The following is a 17,151-nucleotide window of genomic DNA, read 5'->3' as shown; positions in this document are numbered from 1 at the left end:
ATAGCTCAACAATTAATAATTGAAAGGATGTGAACATGTAGTAACAAAAAATAGCACTTGGACCAAGGGAACTGGTAACAATTTAAACTATAGATCAGCCATATAGCAGTTAACAGAATCGTTAGTTCCTCCCTGAAGGACATGGATTACAGTGTCGGATGCACATTCCTGAGTTGTGTTGCAGATACTAAACCCCCACTAAATGGAAGAAGTTAACCACTTGATTATCATGACATAGCCCCCAGGCCTACTGAGCCTGAAGTTCATGATGGTGACCCCTGTGACACTGCCCTGTTACCTTATCATCAGCCAATCAGAGAATTGTGCACAAGCTGGTCACACACACTGTGACTCTCCTCCCTCCCCTGACCTTTTAAAACCCTTTTCCTGAACCCCATCGGGGAGTTTGGGTCTTTTGAGCCTGAGCCAGCTGCCTGTACTCTTTCCTTAGCCCTTGCAATGAACTTTTCTCTGCTCCAAACTCTGACGGTTTGGTTTATTTAGCCTCACTGTGTGTGGGTCACAGGAATGTGTATTCAACAATCACTATAAAATCAAAATATGGTGGAACTATGAGGGAGCTTGGAGGGTGAGCATCGATCAGCTAGAATTACTTTTACTTTAAACAGGCCAATCCAACAGTGGTCATTCTCATCAAAATTTAAGATGCTGAATTAAATCCAAAGAAATTGTGACCTTGATCTTAGTGCTGTGGGTTTTCAGACTGAGCGTAACTCGGGTAAAGCTTTGTAGAACCTTACTGAACACTGTTGCTCTTGGAGTCAATAGACGGGCACCACCTTGACCATTGAACCTGTCATATAATGAACTGCTCTGGCACTGTCGTTCAGCTCAAGTTCAATATGCCTGATACACAGTGAGGCCAGGCAGACTGAAACGTCAGAGTCTGCAGCAGAGAAAGGTTTATGGCAGGACCAAGCAAGAAGAACAGGTGGTTCATGCTCAAAAGGCCCGAACTCCCTGATGCTTTAGGGGCAAGTTTTTTTAAAGGTAAAATTTGGAGTGAGGGTTGCAGGGTGTGTGACTCTCTTCTGATTGGTTGGTGGTGAGGAAACAGGAATCTCACGCTCAGCCTGAACAGGAAACAGGAATCTCAGGTCTTCCACCTGGGTGGGAGTTTCTGTAAAACAATTCACAGATATGAATATGTGCATTCCTTGAAGAGGAGCCAGGACCCTGCCCCATGGCTGCCCTATTGTTTCTTGACTGTCTTTCCTGTGTTTCTGTTTCATCTCATGTGTGTTTCATCACATCCCCGTCCTAATTGATAACTGCTTGAATCTGCCCTTGGGAACTCAGGGAAACTGCGCAAACAAGAAAGTGAAAACAGAGCCTGGAGTGGGGTGGGCACAAGTTTCAGCATTTCTTCAGTAAAAGCTTTTGGAAGGGATCTCTGATAGACCAAGCTAATCTGCTCTCATTGCAGCAAAATTATGAGGCCTGATTAAGATTTACCTTTTTTTCTGTTGGACTTCAAGATGGACACGGTTTATCTAAGATACTCTGGTATTTTTGAATTGTTGCATGATCTCAGTCACATTTTAAAGCTTTGTACTAAGTTTTAACACAACCTTCAAATTTCTATGTGTTATCCTGGGACCAAATTTGCAGACTTTCTTTAAACGTTTTAATAATGCTCTTTTTTAGGCCTTAGGCTTATGACATTTTGGATGTCTTTTACCAATGAAAGGAATAATACAGTTTTCAGTGACTTGCCTTGATATTTAAATTTTACGTTCGTATACACTCTATTGCCTGTGACAAGATGGCAACTTTGAAGGCTAGTTCAGAACTCAAATTCTGTTAAATTGTATGTGTCCAATACTCCTCAGTTATTAGCAAAAATTGGGAGTGGATGGGAAGCAGTAGTCTAGAGAATTCAAAGAGCAAATTAGGTTTTTAAAAATTATGGTAAAATATACATAACACAAAATTTACCATTTTAACCATTTCAGTTCAGTCAGAAGTTCAGCCTCTCAGTCATGTCTGACTCTTTGTGACCCCATGGACTACAGCACGCCAAGCCTCCCTGTCCATCACCAGGTTCCGGAACTTACTCAAACTCATGTCCATTGAGTCAGTGATGCCATCCAACCATCTCATCCTCTGTCATCCCCTTCTCCTCCTTCCTTCAATCTTTCCCAGCATCAGGGTCTTTTCCAATGAGTCAGATCTTCGCATCAGGTGGCCCCCTTATACTTGTTCAATTCAGAGGCATTAAATATTCTTATAATGATGTACAACCAATAGCAGTATGCATTTCTAGGAGTTTCTTTAATGTCCCCAGTAGAACTCTGTATCCATTAAAAAGTAACTCCCATTCCCCTCTCTCCCAACCCCTGGCTTCCCATATGTCAAAGCCCTAAACCCCAGTGTGATGCCACCTGGAAGGGGGCCTTTGGGAGGTGATTGTCATAAGGGTGGAGGCTTCAATAGAGGAATTAGTGCCCTTATTAGTAGAGAAGAGAGCTGCTGCTAAGTCACTTCAGTTGTATCTGATTCTGTGCGACCCCATAGATGGCAGCCCACCAGGCTCCCCTGTCCCTGGGATTCTCCAGGCAAGAACACTGGAGTGGGTTGCCATTTCCTTCTCCAATGCATGAACGTGAGAAGTGAAAGTGAAGTCACTCAGTCGTGTCCGACTCTTAGCGACCCCATGGACTGCAGCCCACCAGGCTCCTCCGTCCATGGGATTCTCCAGGCAAGAGCACTGGAGTGGGGTGCCATCGCCTTCTCCAGAGAAGTGAGAGATGGTCTCTTTCCACCATGTGAACACACAGCCATCTGCAAACCAGGAAGCGTGTTCTCGTCAGAACCTGACCACACAGGCACTCTCATCTTGGCCTTCTCAACGTCCAGAACCATGAGAAATATGTTTCTGTTGTTCAAATCATGTAGTCTATGGCATTTTGTTAAAGCAGCTCAAAATGACTAAGATACACATATAACTAGAATTACACAATATTCATTCTTTCATATCTGGTTTATTTCACTTAGCATAATGTTTTCAAAGTTCATCCATTTGTCACCTGTATAAGAATTTCACTCATTCATTTTCAAGGATTAATAACATTCCGTTGTGTGTCTATACCACATTTTCTTGGTTCATTCACTTGTTGGTAGATGCTTGAATTGTTCTCTCACAATTTGGCTTTTATGAACATGCTGAACATTGTCATACGTATCTGAATTTCTGCTTTTAATTCTTTTGAGGCTATAACTGGAAGTGGCATTGGTGGCTTATATGGTAATTCCATGTTTAACTTTTTCAGAAATTGCCAAACTGTATTCCATATGGCTGCACTGTTTTACATCTCCACCAGCTATGTGGGGAGTTCTATTTCCCCACATCCCTGCTAATATGTTACTTTCCTGGTAGATGTGAAGTGATATCTTATTGTGATTTTATTTCCCTGATGACTAACAATGTTGAGCACATTTTCATGTGCTTTTTGGCACATGGTATATCCTCTTTGGAGAAATAGTAGTTATTTATTTTTTAGTTCTGAAAGAAGTCCTGATTGTCAGATATGTTTCTGTTTTATTGATAATTGTTTTGAGAATATCAGCTTAGCATCACTTCTTGGTGCAATTGATATATCCCCAAATAATAGCATACAATATTACTTTTTGATTCTGGCACTGTATCTTTAACATGGTAGAGAAAGTTGCCATTTAAATAATTCTATAGGTAGACATAAAATCACCTACTAATTTATCTGTTATAAATGTGCAGTTTTACATGTTAATTTTGCTCTAAATGGAATATGCCTCTGATAAAACAAAATTGCCTTTTCTGATACAATAGCAACAACAACAAATATCAAGAGTCTTTGAAAATGGAATCGCTGTTGCAGGCACTAATGAGAGCTTCAGAAAACTGTAAGATTTGGTCTCTGACTCATGGCGTTAAAAATCTTGATATGGTCCTGAAACGGAGCAGGACTCAATGGGGCTCCTGGGCACAAAAACCTTTCTTGATTACAGGAAACAGGCTTCATTCAGCCTCCATGAACTTCCTTGAGTTCCAAGGGGCAGATTCAAACAGCTGTTAATCAGGGAAGGGAGGGGATGCAGAGACAAGAAACATTAGTGCAGCCTTGGGGCAGAGTTCTGGTGCTCTCTCAAGGGGTACACAGAGCAATATCTTTGAGCTCTTCTGCAGAACTAAGCCCCCACCAAATGGAAAATGTTAACTACTTGATGAGACACTCTTCATTTCAGAGAAGGTCACAGTTCCCCATCATCACCTCACTCCAGGCAATCTCTGGATTGAAGGCGTGAGGGCCCTGCACACACCCATTCCGTATCAGCAACCCTACCCTTGACTATAAAACTCCTCACAACTCCTCCTGGGTTGGGATGGGACACACCGTTTTGAGGGCCCTGCTTATTTAACTTGTATGCAGAGTACATTTATGCGAAAGCCAAGCTGAATGAGTCACAAACTGGAATCCAGATTGCTGGGAGAAATATCAGCAACTTCAGATATGCAGGTGATAGCACTTTAATAGTAGAAAGTTAAGAGGAACTGGTGATTTCAGCCATGAAATTAAAAGACGCTTACTCTTTGGAAGGAAAATTATGACCAACCTAGATAACATATTGAAAAGCAGAGACATTACTTTGCCAACAAAGGTCCATCTAGTCAAGGCTATGGTTTTTCCAGTAGTCATGTATGGATGTGAGAGTTGGACTGTGAAGAAAGCTGAGCACTGAAGAATTAACGCTTTTGAACTGTGGTGTTAGAGAGGACTCTTGAGAGTCCCTTGGACTGCAAGGAGATCCAACCAGTCCATTCTAAAGGTGATTAGTCCTGGGTGTTCTTTGGAAGGAATGATGATAAAGCTGAAACTCTATACTTTGGCCACCTCATGCGAAGAGTTGACTCATTGGAAAAGACTCTGATGCTGGGAGGGATTGGGGGCAGGAGGAGAAGGGGACGACAGAGGATGAGATGGCTGGATGGCATCACTGACTCTATGGACATGAGTTTGAGTGAACTCTGAGAGTTGGTGATGGACAGGGAGGCCTGGCGTGCTGTGATTCATGGGGTCGCAGAGAGTCGGACACAACTTAGTGACTGAACTGAACTGAACTGAACTGAAAGAGCCTCTTGATTAGGGGAAAAAGGGAGAGTGAAAAATCTGGCTTAAAACTCAACATAAAAAAACTAAGATCATGGCATCCAGCTCCATCACTTCATGGCAAATAGAAGTGGAAAAGGTGGAAACAGCACAGATTTTATTTTCTTGGGCTCCAAAATCACTGAGATGGTAACTGCAGCCATGAAACTGAAAGATGCTTGCTCCTTGGAAGAAAAGCTATGACAAACCTAGACAGTGTATTAAAAAGCAGAGATATCGCTTTGCCGACAAAGGTCCATGTAGTCAAAGCTATGATTTTTCCAGTAGTCATGTATGACTGTGAGAGTTGGACCATAAAGAAGGCTGAGCGCTGAAGAACTGATGCTTTCAAATTGTGCCAGAGAAGACTCTTGAGAGTCCCTTGGACAGCAAGGAGACCCAGCCAGTCAGTCCTAAAGGAAATCAACCCTCAATATTCATTGGAAGGACTGATGCTAAAGCTGAAGCTCCAATAATTTGGCGACCTGATGTGAAGAACTGACTCATTGGAAAAGACCCTGATGCTGTGAAAGATTGAAGGCAGGAGGAGAAAGAGATGACAGAGGATGAGATGGTTGGATGGCATCACTGACACGATGGACATGAGTTTGAGCAAACTCTGGGGGACAGTGAAGGACAGGGAAGCCTGGTGTGCTGCAGTCCATGGGGTCGCAGAGAATAGGACACGACTGAGCGACTCAACAACAACAAGCCTGCAGTGGTCCCTTTGGCGTCAAAGCAATGAAGCTGTTCTTTCCTTCTTCACCCAAAACTCTGTCTCTGAGATTTAATTCGGTGTCAGGGTACAGAGGCTGGATTTGGTTTCACATCCTATGATCAGAGACGGAAAGGACGTCAGGAGCTAATAGTGATAAGGAGATTAGAAGCCTGTGTCTTCAGCCTGCAGGACATCTGGCCCCCTGAGGTCTCTTTGGTATCTAGGAGATGTGACTCACAGAGACAGTTGGTGAATATGGAGTGTGATCTGAGACTAAGCAAGATTGCTTAAATCTAAAGCTGACAGCAGTGTTTGGTTTGCTGGCAGAATATAGCCTCTTGGTATCTTTGACCTATATGCAGCTGTGAAAGATAATATGAGCCACTTCTAGACAATACTATACCATGCATTTAAAACTTTGTTAAGAGGGTAGATCTCCTGTTAAATGTTATTACCACAAAAGTCAAAAAAAGGGACACGAGAAAATATTTGGAGGTGATGAATCTATTCTCTTGATTGTGCTGGTGGTTTCACACAGGTGTGTGGGCATATTTCCAAACTCATCAAATTGTATAACATATACATGAGGCTGTAAGGGACTGAGGGTAGGAGGAGAAGGTGGTGACAGAGGAGGAGATGGTTGGATAGCTTTACTAATTCAATGGCCAGAAGTTTGAGCAAACTCCTGTAGACACCGAAGGACAGGGAAGCCTGGCATGCTGCAGTCCATGGGGTTGCAGATTTGGACACCACTCAGTGACTAAACAATGCTGTATGTGCAGTTTTTGTATCAATTATACCTCAGTAGAACTGTGAAGAAGGCTGAGCACCGAAGAATTGATGCTTTTGAACTGTGGTGTTGGAGAAGACTCTTGAGAGTCCCTTGGACTGCAAGGAGATCCAACCAGTCCATTCTGAAGGACATCAGTCCTGGGTGTTCTTTGGAAGGAATAATGCTAAAGCTGAAACTCCAATACTTTGGCCACCTCATGTGAAGAGTTGACTCATTGGAAAAGAGTCTGATGCTGGGAGGGATTGGGGGCAGGAGGAGAAGGGGCTGACAGAGGATGAGATGGCTGGATGGCATCACTGACTCAGTGGACGTGAGTCTGAGTGAACTCCGGGAGTTGGTGATGGACAGGGAGGGCTGGTGTGCTGCAATTCATGGGGTCGCAAAGAGTCGGACACAACTGAGTGACTGAACTGAACTGAAGGCTGTTTAAAAAAAAAGATTTGATCCAAAATGCAAAAGTCAAGGTATTTCACAAAGAAGCGTGCATGTTTTGGGATTCTTCTTGAAAAGTCAGATCAGGGCATACTTTCATTTCTGCACTCTTTGGATCTGTGTTGTCTAGTAGGGTGACCACTAACCAGGTATGTATATTTTACATTCATATTTATTTAATCAGTTTTATTAACGTATAACTGATTTACAATATTGTGTTAGTTTCAGGTGTACAACATAGCGATTTAACGTTTTTATAGATTATACTCCATTTAAAGTTATCACACAATATTGGCTATATTTCCTGTGCTGTACAATATTCCCTTGTGGCTATTTATTTTATAGTTCATACCTCTTAATCCCATAACCTATTTTTCCCTTCTCCCCACCCCACTGATAACCACTAGTTTGTTCTCTTCATCCGTGAGTCTGTTTCTGTTTTGTTATTTTCATTGATTTGTTTTATTTTTTAGATTCCACATGTAAGTGATAACATACAGTATTTGTCTTTTTCTATATGACTTACTTCACTAAGTATGATGCCTTCCAGTTCTATCCATGTTGTTGCAAATGGCAAAATTTCCTTTCTTTAATGCCTGAGTATATTCCATTGTATATATGTACCACATCTTCTTTTTTAAAAAAAATTGTTTATTTTAATTGGAAGATAATTACTTTACAATATTATGATGGTTTTGCCATACGTCAACAAGAATCGGCCATAGGTATACATGTGTCCCCTCCCCATCGCCACCATCCTGAACCCCCTCCCAGCTCCCTCCCAACCCCATCCCTCCGGGTTCTCACCGAGCACCAGCTTTGGGTGCCCTGTTTCATGCATCAAACTCCCACCGGTTGTCTGTTTTACTTATGGTAATGTATAGGTGTCCGTGCTAATCTCTCAAATTGTCCCACGGTCTCCTTCTCCCACTGAGTCCAAAAGCCTGTTCTTTACGTCTGTGTATAGTCTTCTTTATCCATTCCTCTGTTGATGGGCGCTTGAGTTGCGTCCATGCTTGGCAGTTGTAAACAGTGCTGCAATGAACATTGGGTACATGTGTTTTTTTGAATTATGTTTCTTTCCGCCCCCGCCGGATACATGTCCAGGGGTGGGATTGCTGGATCATATGGCGGTTCTCTTTGTCGTTTTCTAAGGAGCGTCCAGTGTTCTCCAAAGTAGTTTACATCCCCCGCTGGTGGGGCTTCTGGCCCAACTGACCCAACTCAGGTAGGTAATAGGAAAGCTGGTTTCATCCTTAGGTTCCAACCATGCCTTCTGATTCTACTTTGCCAGCATAAAGCTGACACTTTGACATCTAACCAACTCCTGTATCTATTTCTTAATTGTTTTAGCATTTTCAGAGGAAAGAGAGGCGATTGGTGCTTTTACCCATTTCCACAGCAGTTCCAGCCTGCCTGTAACACTTATCCCCTTGGAGCCGGGCCGTCTTGCACCACCAAACCGATGATCGGGACAAACGACAAGTGTCCAAAGAGGTACAGATGATAAGTCACTTCCAGCTAGAGCTATTAGAACTTCACGGAAGAGGTAATATTTGAGTTAATCTTGGAGAAACGATTCACTTACACTGGAAGAAAAGTGATTCAGAAGTGAGTGAACTGGCAGTTCGAGAGGGGCCTGATGGGAGCAATGGGAAGTCTGGGGAAGCTCAGGAACTTTCAGCCCCAAGGAGCATTCAGCTCTGACACTGGAAAGTTTTTGTTGGGAGGTAGTGGAAGTTAGGGCAGGCAAAGTGGGTGGGAGCTACATTTACAGGTGCTGGCATTTGAATAACGAAAGACACAGTTTCAAAAGGGCAACAGACTGACTAATGAAGTTGGAACTATTTCTTGAAATCTATAACTAGGAAGCAATTTAAAAGCAATTATTTCTGAAATCTTGGCCTTGTTTGTTTTCTCTGGTTGCTCTCTGAAGTGAGGTGCCTGCCCACGCCCCCATCCCTGCCCCACCAGTGGACTTACAGTTCTTTCAGAAGAACTTTTCATCTGATGCCTATCCAATGGCTTTCACACCCAGGAAAGCCAACTTCCTGTTGTCTCCAACAGAGGCTTGAGAAGAGGTGAAAATAAAACATTCATCACACTGTGAAAACAAACACGGATACTATCAGATTCGGCCACTCGTTGTAGTTGTGAGTCATGGTCACGCCAAGAAAACGAATCAAAAGGATCGGATAATAAGATCCTATTAGGGGATTAAACATTTCAGCATTTCACAAACTAGGCAGAGTCTTCATTTCCTTAGCACACCATCAACTTGCTTATTTTCTACAAACCTTGTATAACAACGTATTCATTTTTAAAGTCTCTTTCGTGTTAAATCATTGATATGCTAAGTTAGAGTTGGCTCAGGTCAGTTTACTTAAGGATCCCAAGTACTTTCTGATACAAAAGGATGAGACTCGTGTTAAAAGATAATTGTCAGAGAAAGGTAAAATCCTGACTCTTCCACAGATATAAAAATGAACTTATGTTAAAGATTTTATTTTACTTGTATATAAGAGAACCAGGGATATCTTATAGTCCGAGCCAAAGAAAAAGTTAAAAGCACAAATTGATATGGAGTCAAGGAACTGAATGCAAATGAATGTAAATCTGTTTTTCTACAAGAGGGAGGGAAGTCAATAGGAACTCTACTTGGAGACAGAGTTTGCATGGAGTGTCTACTAAGGTACCAAGAGCTACAAATAGACAAAGCAAGAACAAGTCAGCATTGGACGACCCAAAAGGGTGTGCGCCATGTAACCCTGTAGTTTTCCATTGAAACTCACGTTTTATTCTATACTCCCTATTCCTTTCTTCAGAATCAGAATTTTGGAAACTTTTGTGGAGAAGGAGTCCCCAGCTGTGTGCCTGACACAGAGAAAGTCAGGGAAGTCCCTAAAATAAATTATGAAGGTAGAAAGATACTGGGACCAGTGGGAATGGTGGTTCTGGATGGTGCAGTGCTTGGTTCTGGGCAGGCCCCCCAGGAGCGCTGGGGATTCTCCGCTTGTCTCCAGAGGCGCTGGGTACCCTTCTCTCCTCTGGGGTCACATCACGGTCCCCTACGCTCTGGTTTCCAGTGGGACCGCCAGCAGGATGCTGAAGGGTGAATCTGGAACGCCCCGCCCCAGCTCCCTCCCTGTGGGTGGGATCCGTTGCCAAGCTCCTCCCCCAGACTCCTCCTCCGGTCCCCAGGTCCTCTCCCCGCCCCCGCCCTGCAGACCGAGGGTGGGTGCTCCCCTGCCTATAGCTCTGGAGTATTGGGCTTCTCCTTAGAATGTCCCTGCTTCGTGACCATCCTTTCAAAGTAGTCTCTTTTAAACATAATCATTTGTTTTAAAATATTTGTGGGGACTTTGGAAAATAGGCTGAGTAAACGAAAGGTCACACTGGAGACCTGATGTGACAGATTCCTAGCTGTTTCTAAAGCAGCTTGCTTCCTCAGGCGCATTCACTCAGTACCAAGAGGGCGCAGCTAGAGTCCCAGCACCTCCCAAAGGTGGTGGGGCACCTGGATTAACCCTTCAGTTGTGAGTAAGCATTCTCCAGAGTTCTGGGAACATTCTCCAGAGGGGTCTTGATGGGAAACACATCTCTGGAAAAGAGAGACCACCCCCCTCCCCCCCTTTTTTTTTTTTGCTTAATAGGCAAGATGAGTGAGGACTTGAGCTATTTTGATGATGTTATATTATCTGCAATTAACCACAACACTTCTATAGGTTGTAATATGTGTATGTGAAGATTAATTTATACCCTGAGGCTTGATGCTGAAGTTGAAGCTCCAATTTTCTGGCCACCTGATGTGAAGACCAACTAATTGGAAAAGACCCTGATGCTGGGAAAGGTTGAGGGCAGGAGGAGAGGTGGGCGGCAGAGGATGAGATGATTAGATAGCATCACTGACTCAATGGACATGAGTTTGAGCAAACTCCAGGAGATAGTGAAGGATAGGGAAGCCTGGCGTGCTGAAGTTCTTGGGGTTGCAAACAGTCAGACATGATTTAGCAACTGAGCAACAAAAACCAAGGTGAAATGAATATTTGAGGCTAGTTGATATTTGTTTTAATTTTTATTTTATACTGGAGCATAGTTGATTAACAGTGTTGTGTTAGTTTCAGGTGTATAGCAGAGTGATTCAGTTATACATATACATGGATCCTTTCTCAGATACTTTTCCTGTTTAGGTTATTACGGAGTATCGAGTAGAGCTCCCTGTGCTACACAGTAGGACCTTGTTGAGTATCTGTTTTATATACAGTAGTGTGTGTATGTCAATCCCAATCTCCCAATCTATTCCTCCCTCTCCATTCTTCCCCAGTTGTAACCATAAATTACAACCCCAGTTGCAACCTCTTGTTCTTCCCTGGTGGCTCAGAGGTTAAAGCGTCTGCCTCCAATGCGGGAGACCCAGGTTCGATCCCAGGGTCGGGAAGATCCCCTGGAGAAGGAAATGGTAACCCACTCCAGTATTCTTGCCTGGAGAATCCCATGGAGGGAGAAGCCTGGTAGGCTACAATCCATGGGGTTGCAAAGAGTTGGACATGACTGAGTGACTTCACTTGCTTGCTTGCAGCCTCTACGTCTGTGAACCTGTTTCTGTTTTGTGAATAAGTTCATTTCTATCGTTTTTTTTTTTTTAAAGATTCTGCATATAAATAATCTCGTATACTTGCCTTTCTCTGTCTGATTTATTTCACTTAGTATGAACATCTCCAGGTCCAACCGTGCTGCTGCCAAGGGCGTTATTTCTTTCTTTTAGTGGCTGAGTGATATTCCACTGTATATACGTACCACGGCTTCTTTCTTCATTCATCTGTATGGCTGAGTGATATTCCACTGTATATACGTACCACGGCTTCTTTCTTCATTCATCTGTATGGCTGAGTGATATTCCACTGTATATACGCACCACGGCTTCTTTCTTCATTCATCTGTATGGCTGAGTGATATTCCACTGTATATACGCACCACGGCTTCTTTCTTCATTCATCTGTATGGCTGAGTGATATTCCACTGTATATACGTACCACGGCTTCTTTCTTCATTCATCTGTATGGCTGAGTGATATTCCACTGTATATACGTACCACGGCTTCTTTCTTCATTCATCTGTATGGCTGAGTGATATTGCACTGTATATACGTACCACGGCTTCTTTCTTCATTCATCTGTATGGCTGAGTGATATTCCACTGTATATACGCACCACAGCTTCTTTCTTCATTCATCTGTTAATGGAAATTTAGGTTTCCATATCCTATTCATAAACATATTGCAATGAACATTGGGGTGCATGCATTCTTTCAAACCATGTTTTTCTCTGGCTACATGCCCAGGAGTGGGGTTGCTGTATCACATGGTAACCCTGTTTTTAGTTTCTTAAGGAACCTCCATCCTGTTCTCCACAGTGGTTGTACCAAGTTACATTCCCACCAACAGTGCAGGAGGGTTCCCTTTTCTCTACATCTTCTCCAGCATTTATTGTTTGTAGATTTTTTTGATGATGGCCATTCTGACTGGTGTGAGGTGATACCTCATTGTACTTCTGATCTTCATGCATGTTCTGTCGCTTCACTCATGTCCATCTCTTTGTGATCCCATGGAATGTAGCCTGCCAGACTCCTTTGTCCATGGGATTCTCCAGGCAAGAGTACTGGAGTGGGTTGCTATACCTTCCTCCAGGAGATCTTCCAGACCCAGGGATTGAACTTGCGTCTCTTACATCTTCTGTACTGGCAGGTGAGCTGTTTACCACTGGAGCCACCTGGGAAGCCCAATGGGAGTCATTAGTATTTGAATATTTTGAAATCCAAACTTCAGAATAAGCAATAGCTATCTGAGTCTGCACCATTGGGCTCATTATTTAGCCCTGTTAATGGATGTTAGAAATGCTTTTTGATTAATAAGATTTTTTTAAACTATGAGGTTGGCAAAAATGGTTGTATAGGTACCTTGTCATTGTATGAATGAGTGAAAATCCAGTGAGTCTCAGCACTTAACTTCAGAATAGTTTCCAAGATAAAACATTTAGCTACACCCCACTTTCTACCTTCCCTCGCATCAAATATGGAAAATTCAGTCTCCTGTAACTTTAGATTAGCTGATTCTACTGTAAATATGACTGCATTTACTTCGAGTGAAGCTTTCACTCAAAATGCTTACTGGAATGAAAAAAGGACCAGGAAAGGGGGAATTTGACTGCGCTTACAGTGATCGCGGCGCACCGGTCAGGACAGCAGGCTGCGCCGCAGGAACAGACAGCAGCTGGAGCCTCAGGAGCCTGAGGAAACAAAGGCTTGCTTCTTCCTCGTACTTTACCAGCAAAGTGCTGGACAGTAGTTGAGGGAAACTGGCTTAGGACAGTTTGAATCGAGTGGAACACTAGAAGAATTCTTGACTGCCAAGTGAGGAAGAGGAACACGCTTTGGGGTATTGCCCCTCACATCTTCTGTGGCTTAAACGCTTGTCTGAGATGATGGGTTGGTGGAACACAATCCAGCAGATGCCTCCGAATATTCTAGACTTTCTTTTTTCTATTTTCCTTCCTCCCTCCCTTCCTCCTTCCCTCCCTCTCCCTCGTTTCTTTCTTTCTCTCGTACTCTTTACACTTCATAAATATTTCAACATCTAGTGACTCTTCTATGGGACTCCATAGCACCAAGACAGTACAATTCTTCGTCTCAGCTATACAAGCAGGTGGCATCTTTGAAATGATACCCTTGACTCTTAATGATTCTGAAGGTCTATTTGGAAGTTCCTCCCTTTGGTCCCCAAAGTCATGGAGTATTCAGAGAAACATCTAAAGGAGAGTTAATTTCCAGCAGACTATTGTTTGTTGCATTTGGTGCCAATTAAACTCTAGCCTAGAGCTAAGCGTATGATTTGGGAATGAAACTTTTTTTGGCAATACAATACACAAAAAGCAATTATGGTGTTTTTCCTATAACCAGTTCAGTGAGAGAGGAAATAGAATTGTTACTTAGTAATTATCACACTCTGCCCAACTCCCTTCGTAACTTAATAGGCATAAGATTCTTTTAAACCTCAAGTTACTCAATGATTTAGCTAATCTGTAACCTAGGTAAACCACCTTAGGTTTTTGCTAGCTAAACCAACTGGTTAAAATGATGAAGTTAAACTATAACACATCTAGTTAGATCTTTTCTCAGAAGTGTTTCAATTCCATATTGAGTTTTCTGAATGTAAAATAATCATATTTAGATTTCCAAATAGCCGGCCTTACCTGTATCATGACTGAGTATAAAGTCTTGTGGATTATAGCAATCTATTGGCAAAGAGGACTAGAGACCTCTTGTATACCTTGGTTTGAATTTTAAAAGAAAGATGCTTAAGAAATGAAAATGATATAATTTCTACCACATATATGTTAACAACAATCCATTAAATTTTTTTCTTCTAGAATCTCAAAAGCATAAATTTGCCTGTTGAAAAATTGAGTTGCCACCCAAAATATGGATGATACAATATTTTCTGCTGTATTTTCACAAATGAAAGGAGCAACTTTGTGACCATACCATAAAAGTATATATACTTGCTGTCTTTATTCAGATTTTTTTCAACGCTTATTTGTATTTATTTTTTATATAATCATTTTTTAACTGGAGTATAGTTGATTCACAATGGTGTGTTGATTTCTGCTGTACAGTAAAGTGGTTTAGTTATATATTATATATTTAGTTTTATATATTATGCCTTTAGTTTTCCATGTAGTCTATCATAGCACACTAAATACAGTTCCCAGCGCTGTACAGTAGGATCTTATTGTTTATCCATTCTATATATAAAAGCTTACAGCTGCTAATTCTAACCTCCCACTCCAGTCCTCCCCCCTCCCTCCCCGGGAACCACCAAGCCCACCTCTGTATCTGTGAGTCTGTTTCTGCTTCACAGACAGGTTCATTCATGTCATAGATTCCATACATGAGTGACATCCCGTGGTATCTGCCTTTCTCTGTCTGACTTACTTCACTAAGTGTGATCATCTCTAGGTCCATCGATGTTGCTCCAAATGGATTATTTCACTCTTTCGTATGGCTGAGTGGCATCCTATTGTATATAGGGATCACATCTTTATCCATTTGTTCGCTCACTGGACATTTAGGCTTCTTCCGTGCTTTGGCTACAGTAAACAGTGCTGCTGTGAACATAAGGGTGCGTGTATCTTTTTGGATTAGAGTTTTATCTGAATACATGCCCTGGAGTGGGTAATCACTTCTTGGCCTTTTGGCTAAGATCATGTATTTTTGTGATTAAGATGACTCCATTAAAAATACATTCAATTTTCTTTCTTCTCTGACCTGAAGTAAACAGAAATCCTGTATACCAGAATGGAGAGCCCTGGGTGTGTGGGGAGAGAAAGATGACAGGTTGTAAGGAGTTAGGTCAAACTAGGGACCCTGTTCGGAGAAGGCAATGGGAACCCACTCCAGTTCTCTTGCCTGGAAAATCCCATGGATGGAGGAGCCTGGTAGGCTGCAGTCCATGGGGTCGCTAACAGTCGGACACGACTGAGCAACTTCACTTTCACTTTTCACTTTCATGCATTGGAGAAGGAAATGGCAATCCACTCCAGAGTTCTTGCCTGGAGAATCCCAGGGACGGGGGAGCCTGGTGGGCTGCCGTCTATGGGGTCGCACAGAATCGGACACGACTGAAGCGACTTAGCAGCAGCAGCAGCAGCAGCAGCAGCAGCAGCAGCAGCAGGGACCCTGTTAGCTTATCAGTGAGCAAGCCAGCCAGTCAAGCCTGACCAAGACTACAGACTCTGTACAGTCGGCCAAGTTTGTCTGCAGTTTCCATTCATTATTTCCCTGGGTTTTCTTCGGGGTGCCATGCTCCTGTTATTTTTATAATAAAGCACATCTATCCCTTGTTTCATTCTGTATTTCCAAGATGGCAATTATTCAAAGAGTTCTATATATGTTGTTAGAAAGTTGACATGCTACATTTTATGATGGCATCATGACTCAAACCAGTGAAAATACTCTTGACCCTACCAAGGTCTTAATGGGTTAGACTCACTGACATGGACCTCATGCGACCATAAGTGTGAAACTCTAACGCTGTGCCTGGCGTATCGGGGAATGGCCAATGCTGTTAGTTAAAAAAAATTAAATACATCTAGTAAGATAGCACCCTCTTGTTTCTGTTTATATATTAATAATATAGAGGTGGCTGCCTAGACAAAGAAAGAAAAGGTTGTTTATTGCCATCTCTAGAACCACCTCTAGAGAAAATCTGGTTTCACATAATATTCATGATTTAGGGCACTCGAAGAGTGCACGTAACTGTCTTGTTTATCAAAGCTGCTTATGAAGAATGCAGACTCTGGGGCTCTCAGGGCAGCCTGACCCAGGAATCTGCATTTCAGCGTGATTCTCATGGATTCTAAAGTTGAAGACTCTCTACTGCTTACTGACCTGAGGCCTTTACTTCAGTGGTTAAACTTGGACCAGTGAACTAGGTTACCTTAATAGAGGATACAATCATGTGAAAAAGATGTGAGGGACAGAATAATTTTCAGAAAGATGGTTGTGTGGTTTTACTAATCTCTTTTAATTGCTCCTAAACTTTCTTCAGAACTAATCTCTAACAATTACAGTTTATATTTCTTTGAAAGTACCTTCTGCTTTTCTGAGGTTTTTGCAGATTTCTACAAGGACAGCTACAATGAACAGGTCAAGAACAGTGAGGGTTTGCACCATGAGATCCAACCAGTCCATTCTGAAGGAGATCAGCCCTGGGATTTCTTTGGAAGGAATGATGCTGAAGCTGAAACTCCAGTACTTTGGCCACCTCATGTGAAGAGTTGACTCATTGGAAAAGAGTCTGATGCTGGGAGGGATTGGGGGCAGGAGGAGAAGGGGACAACAGAGGATGAGATGGCTGGATGGCATCACTGACTTGATGGACGTGAGTCTGGGTGAACTCTGGGGGTTGGTAATGGACAGGGAGGCCTGGCGTGCTGCGATTCATGGGGTCACAAAGAGTCAGACATGACTGAGCAACTGATCTGATGTGATCTTTTCTACATTTC

The 17,151-nt window shown here is 42.6% G+C and overlaps 1 long non-coding RNA gene across 1 annotated transcript in view; it reads left to right on the top strand.

The window, feature by feature from the left end:
- The window catches only part of LOC113884990, an 84,318-nt gene extending 67,435 nt beyond the window's left edge, over positions 1-16,883 (top strand). Inside the window, exons 3-4 of the long non-coding RNA XR_003509086.1 lie at positions 8,444-8,587; positions 16,764-16,883. This is a non-coding gene — a long non-coding RNA (uncharacterized LOC113884990). The remainder of the gene's footprint in view (positions 1-8,443; positions 8,588-16,763) is intronic.
- The last annotated feature ends 268 nt before the right edge of the window (positions 16,884-17,151 follow it).

This window comes from Bos indicus x Bos taurus, chromosome 27 (genome assembly GCF_003369695.1).
Source record: "Bos indicus x Bos taurus breed Angus x Brahman F1 hybrid chromosome 27, Bos_hybrid_MaternalHap_v2.0, whole genome shotgun sequence".
Lineage (NCBI taxonomy): Eukaryota > Metazoa > Chordata > Mammalia > Artiodactyla > Bovidae > Bos > Bos indicus x Bos taurus.
The sequence above is the reverse complement of the archived record's forward strand: the minus strand, read 5'-3'. Positions and strand labels throughout refer to the sequence as shown.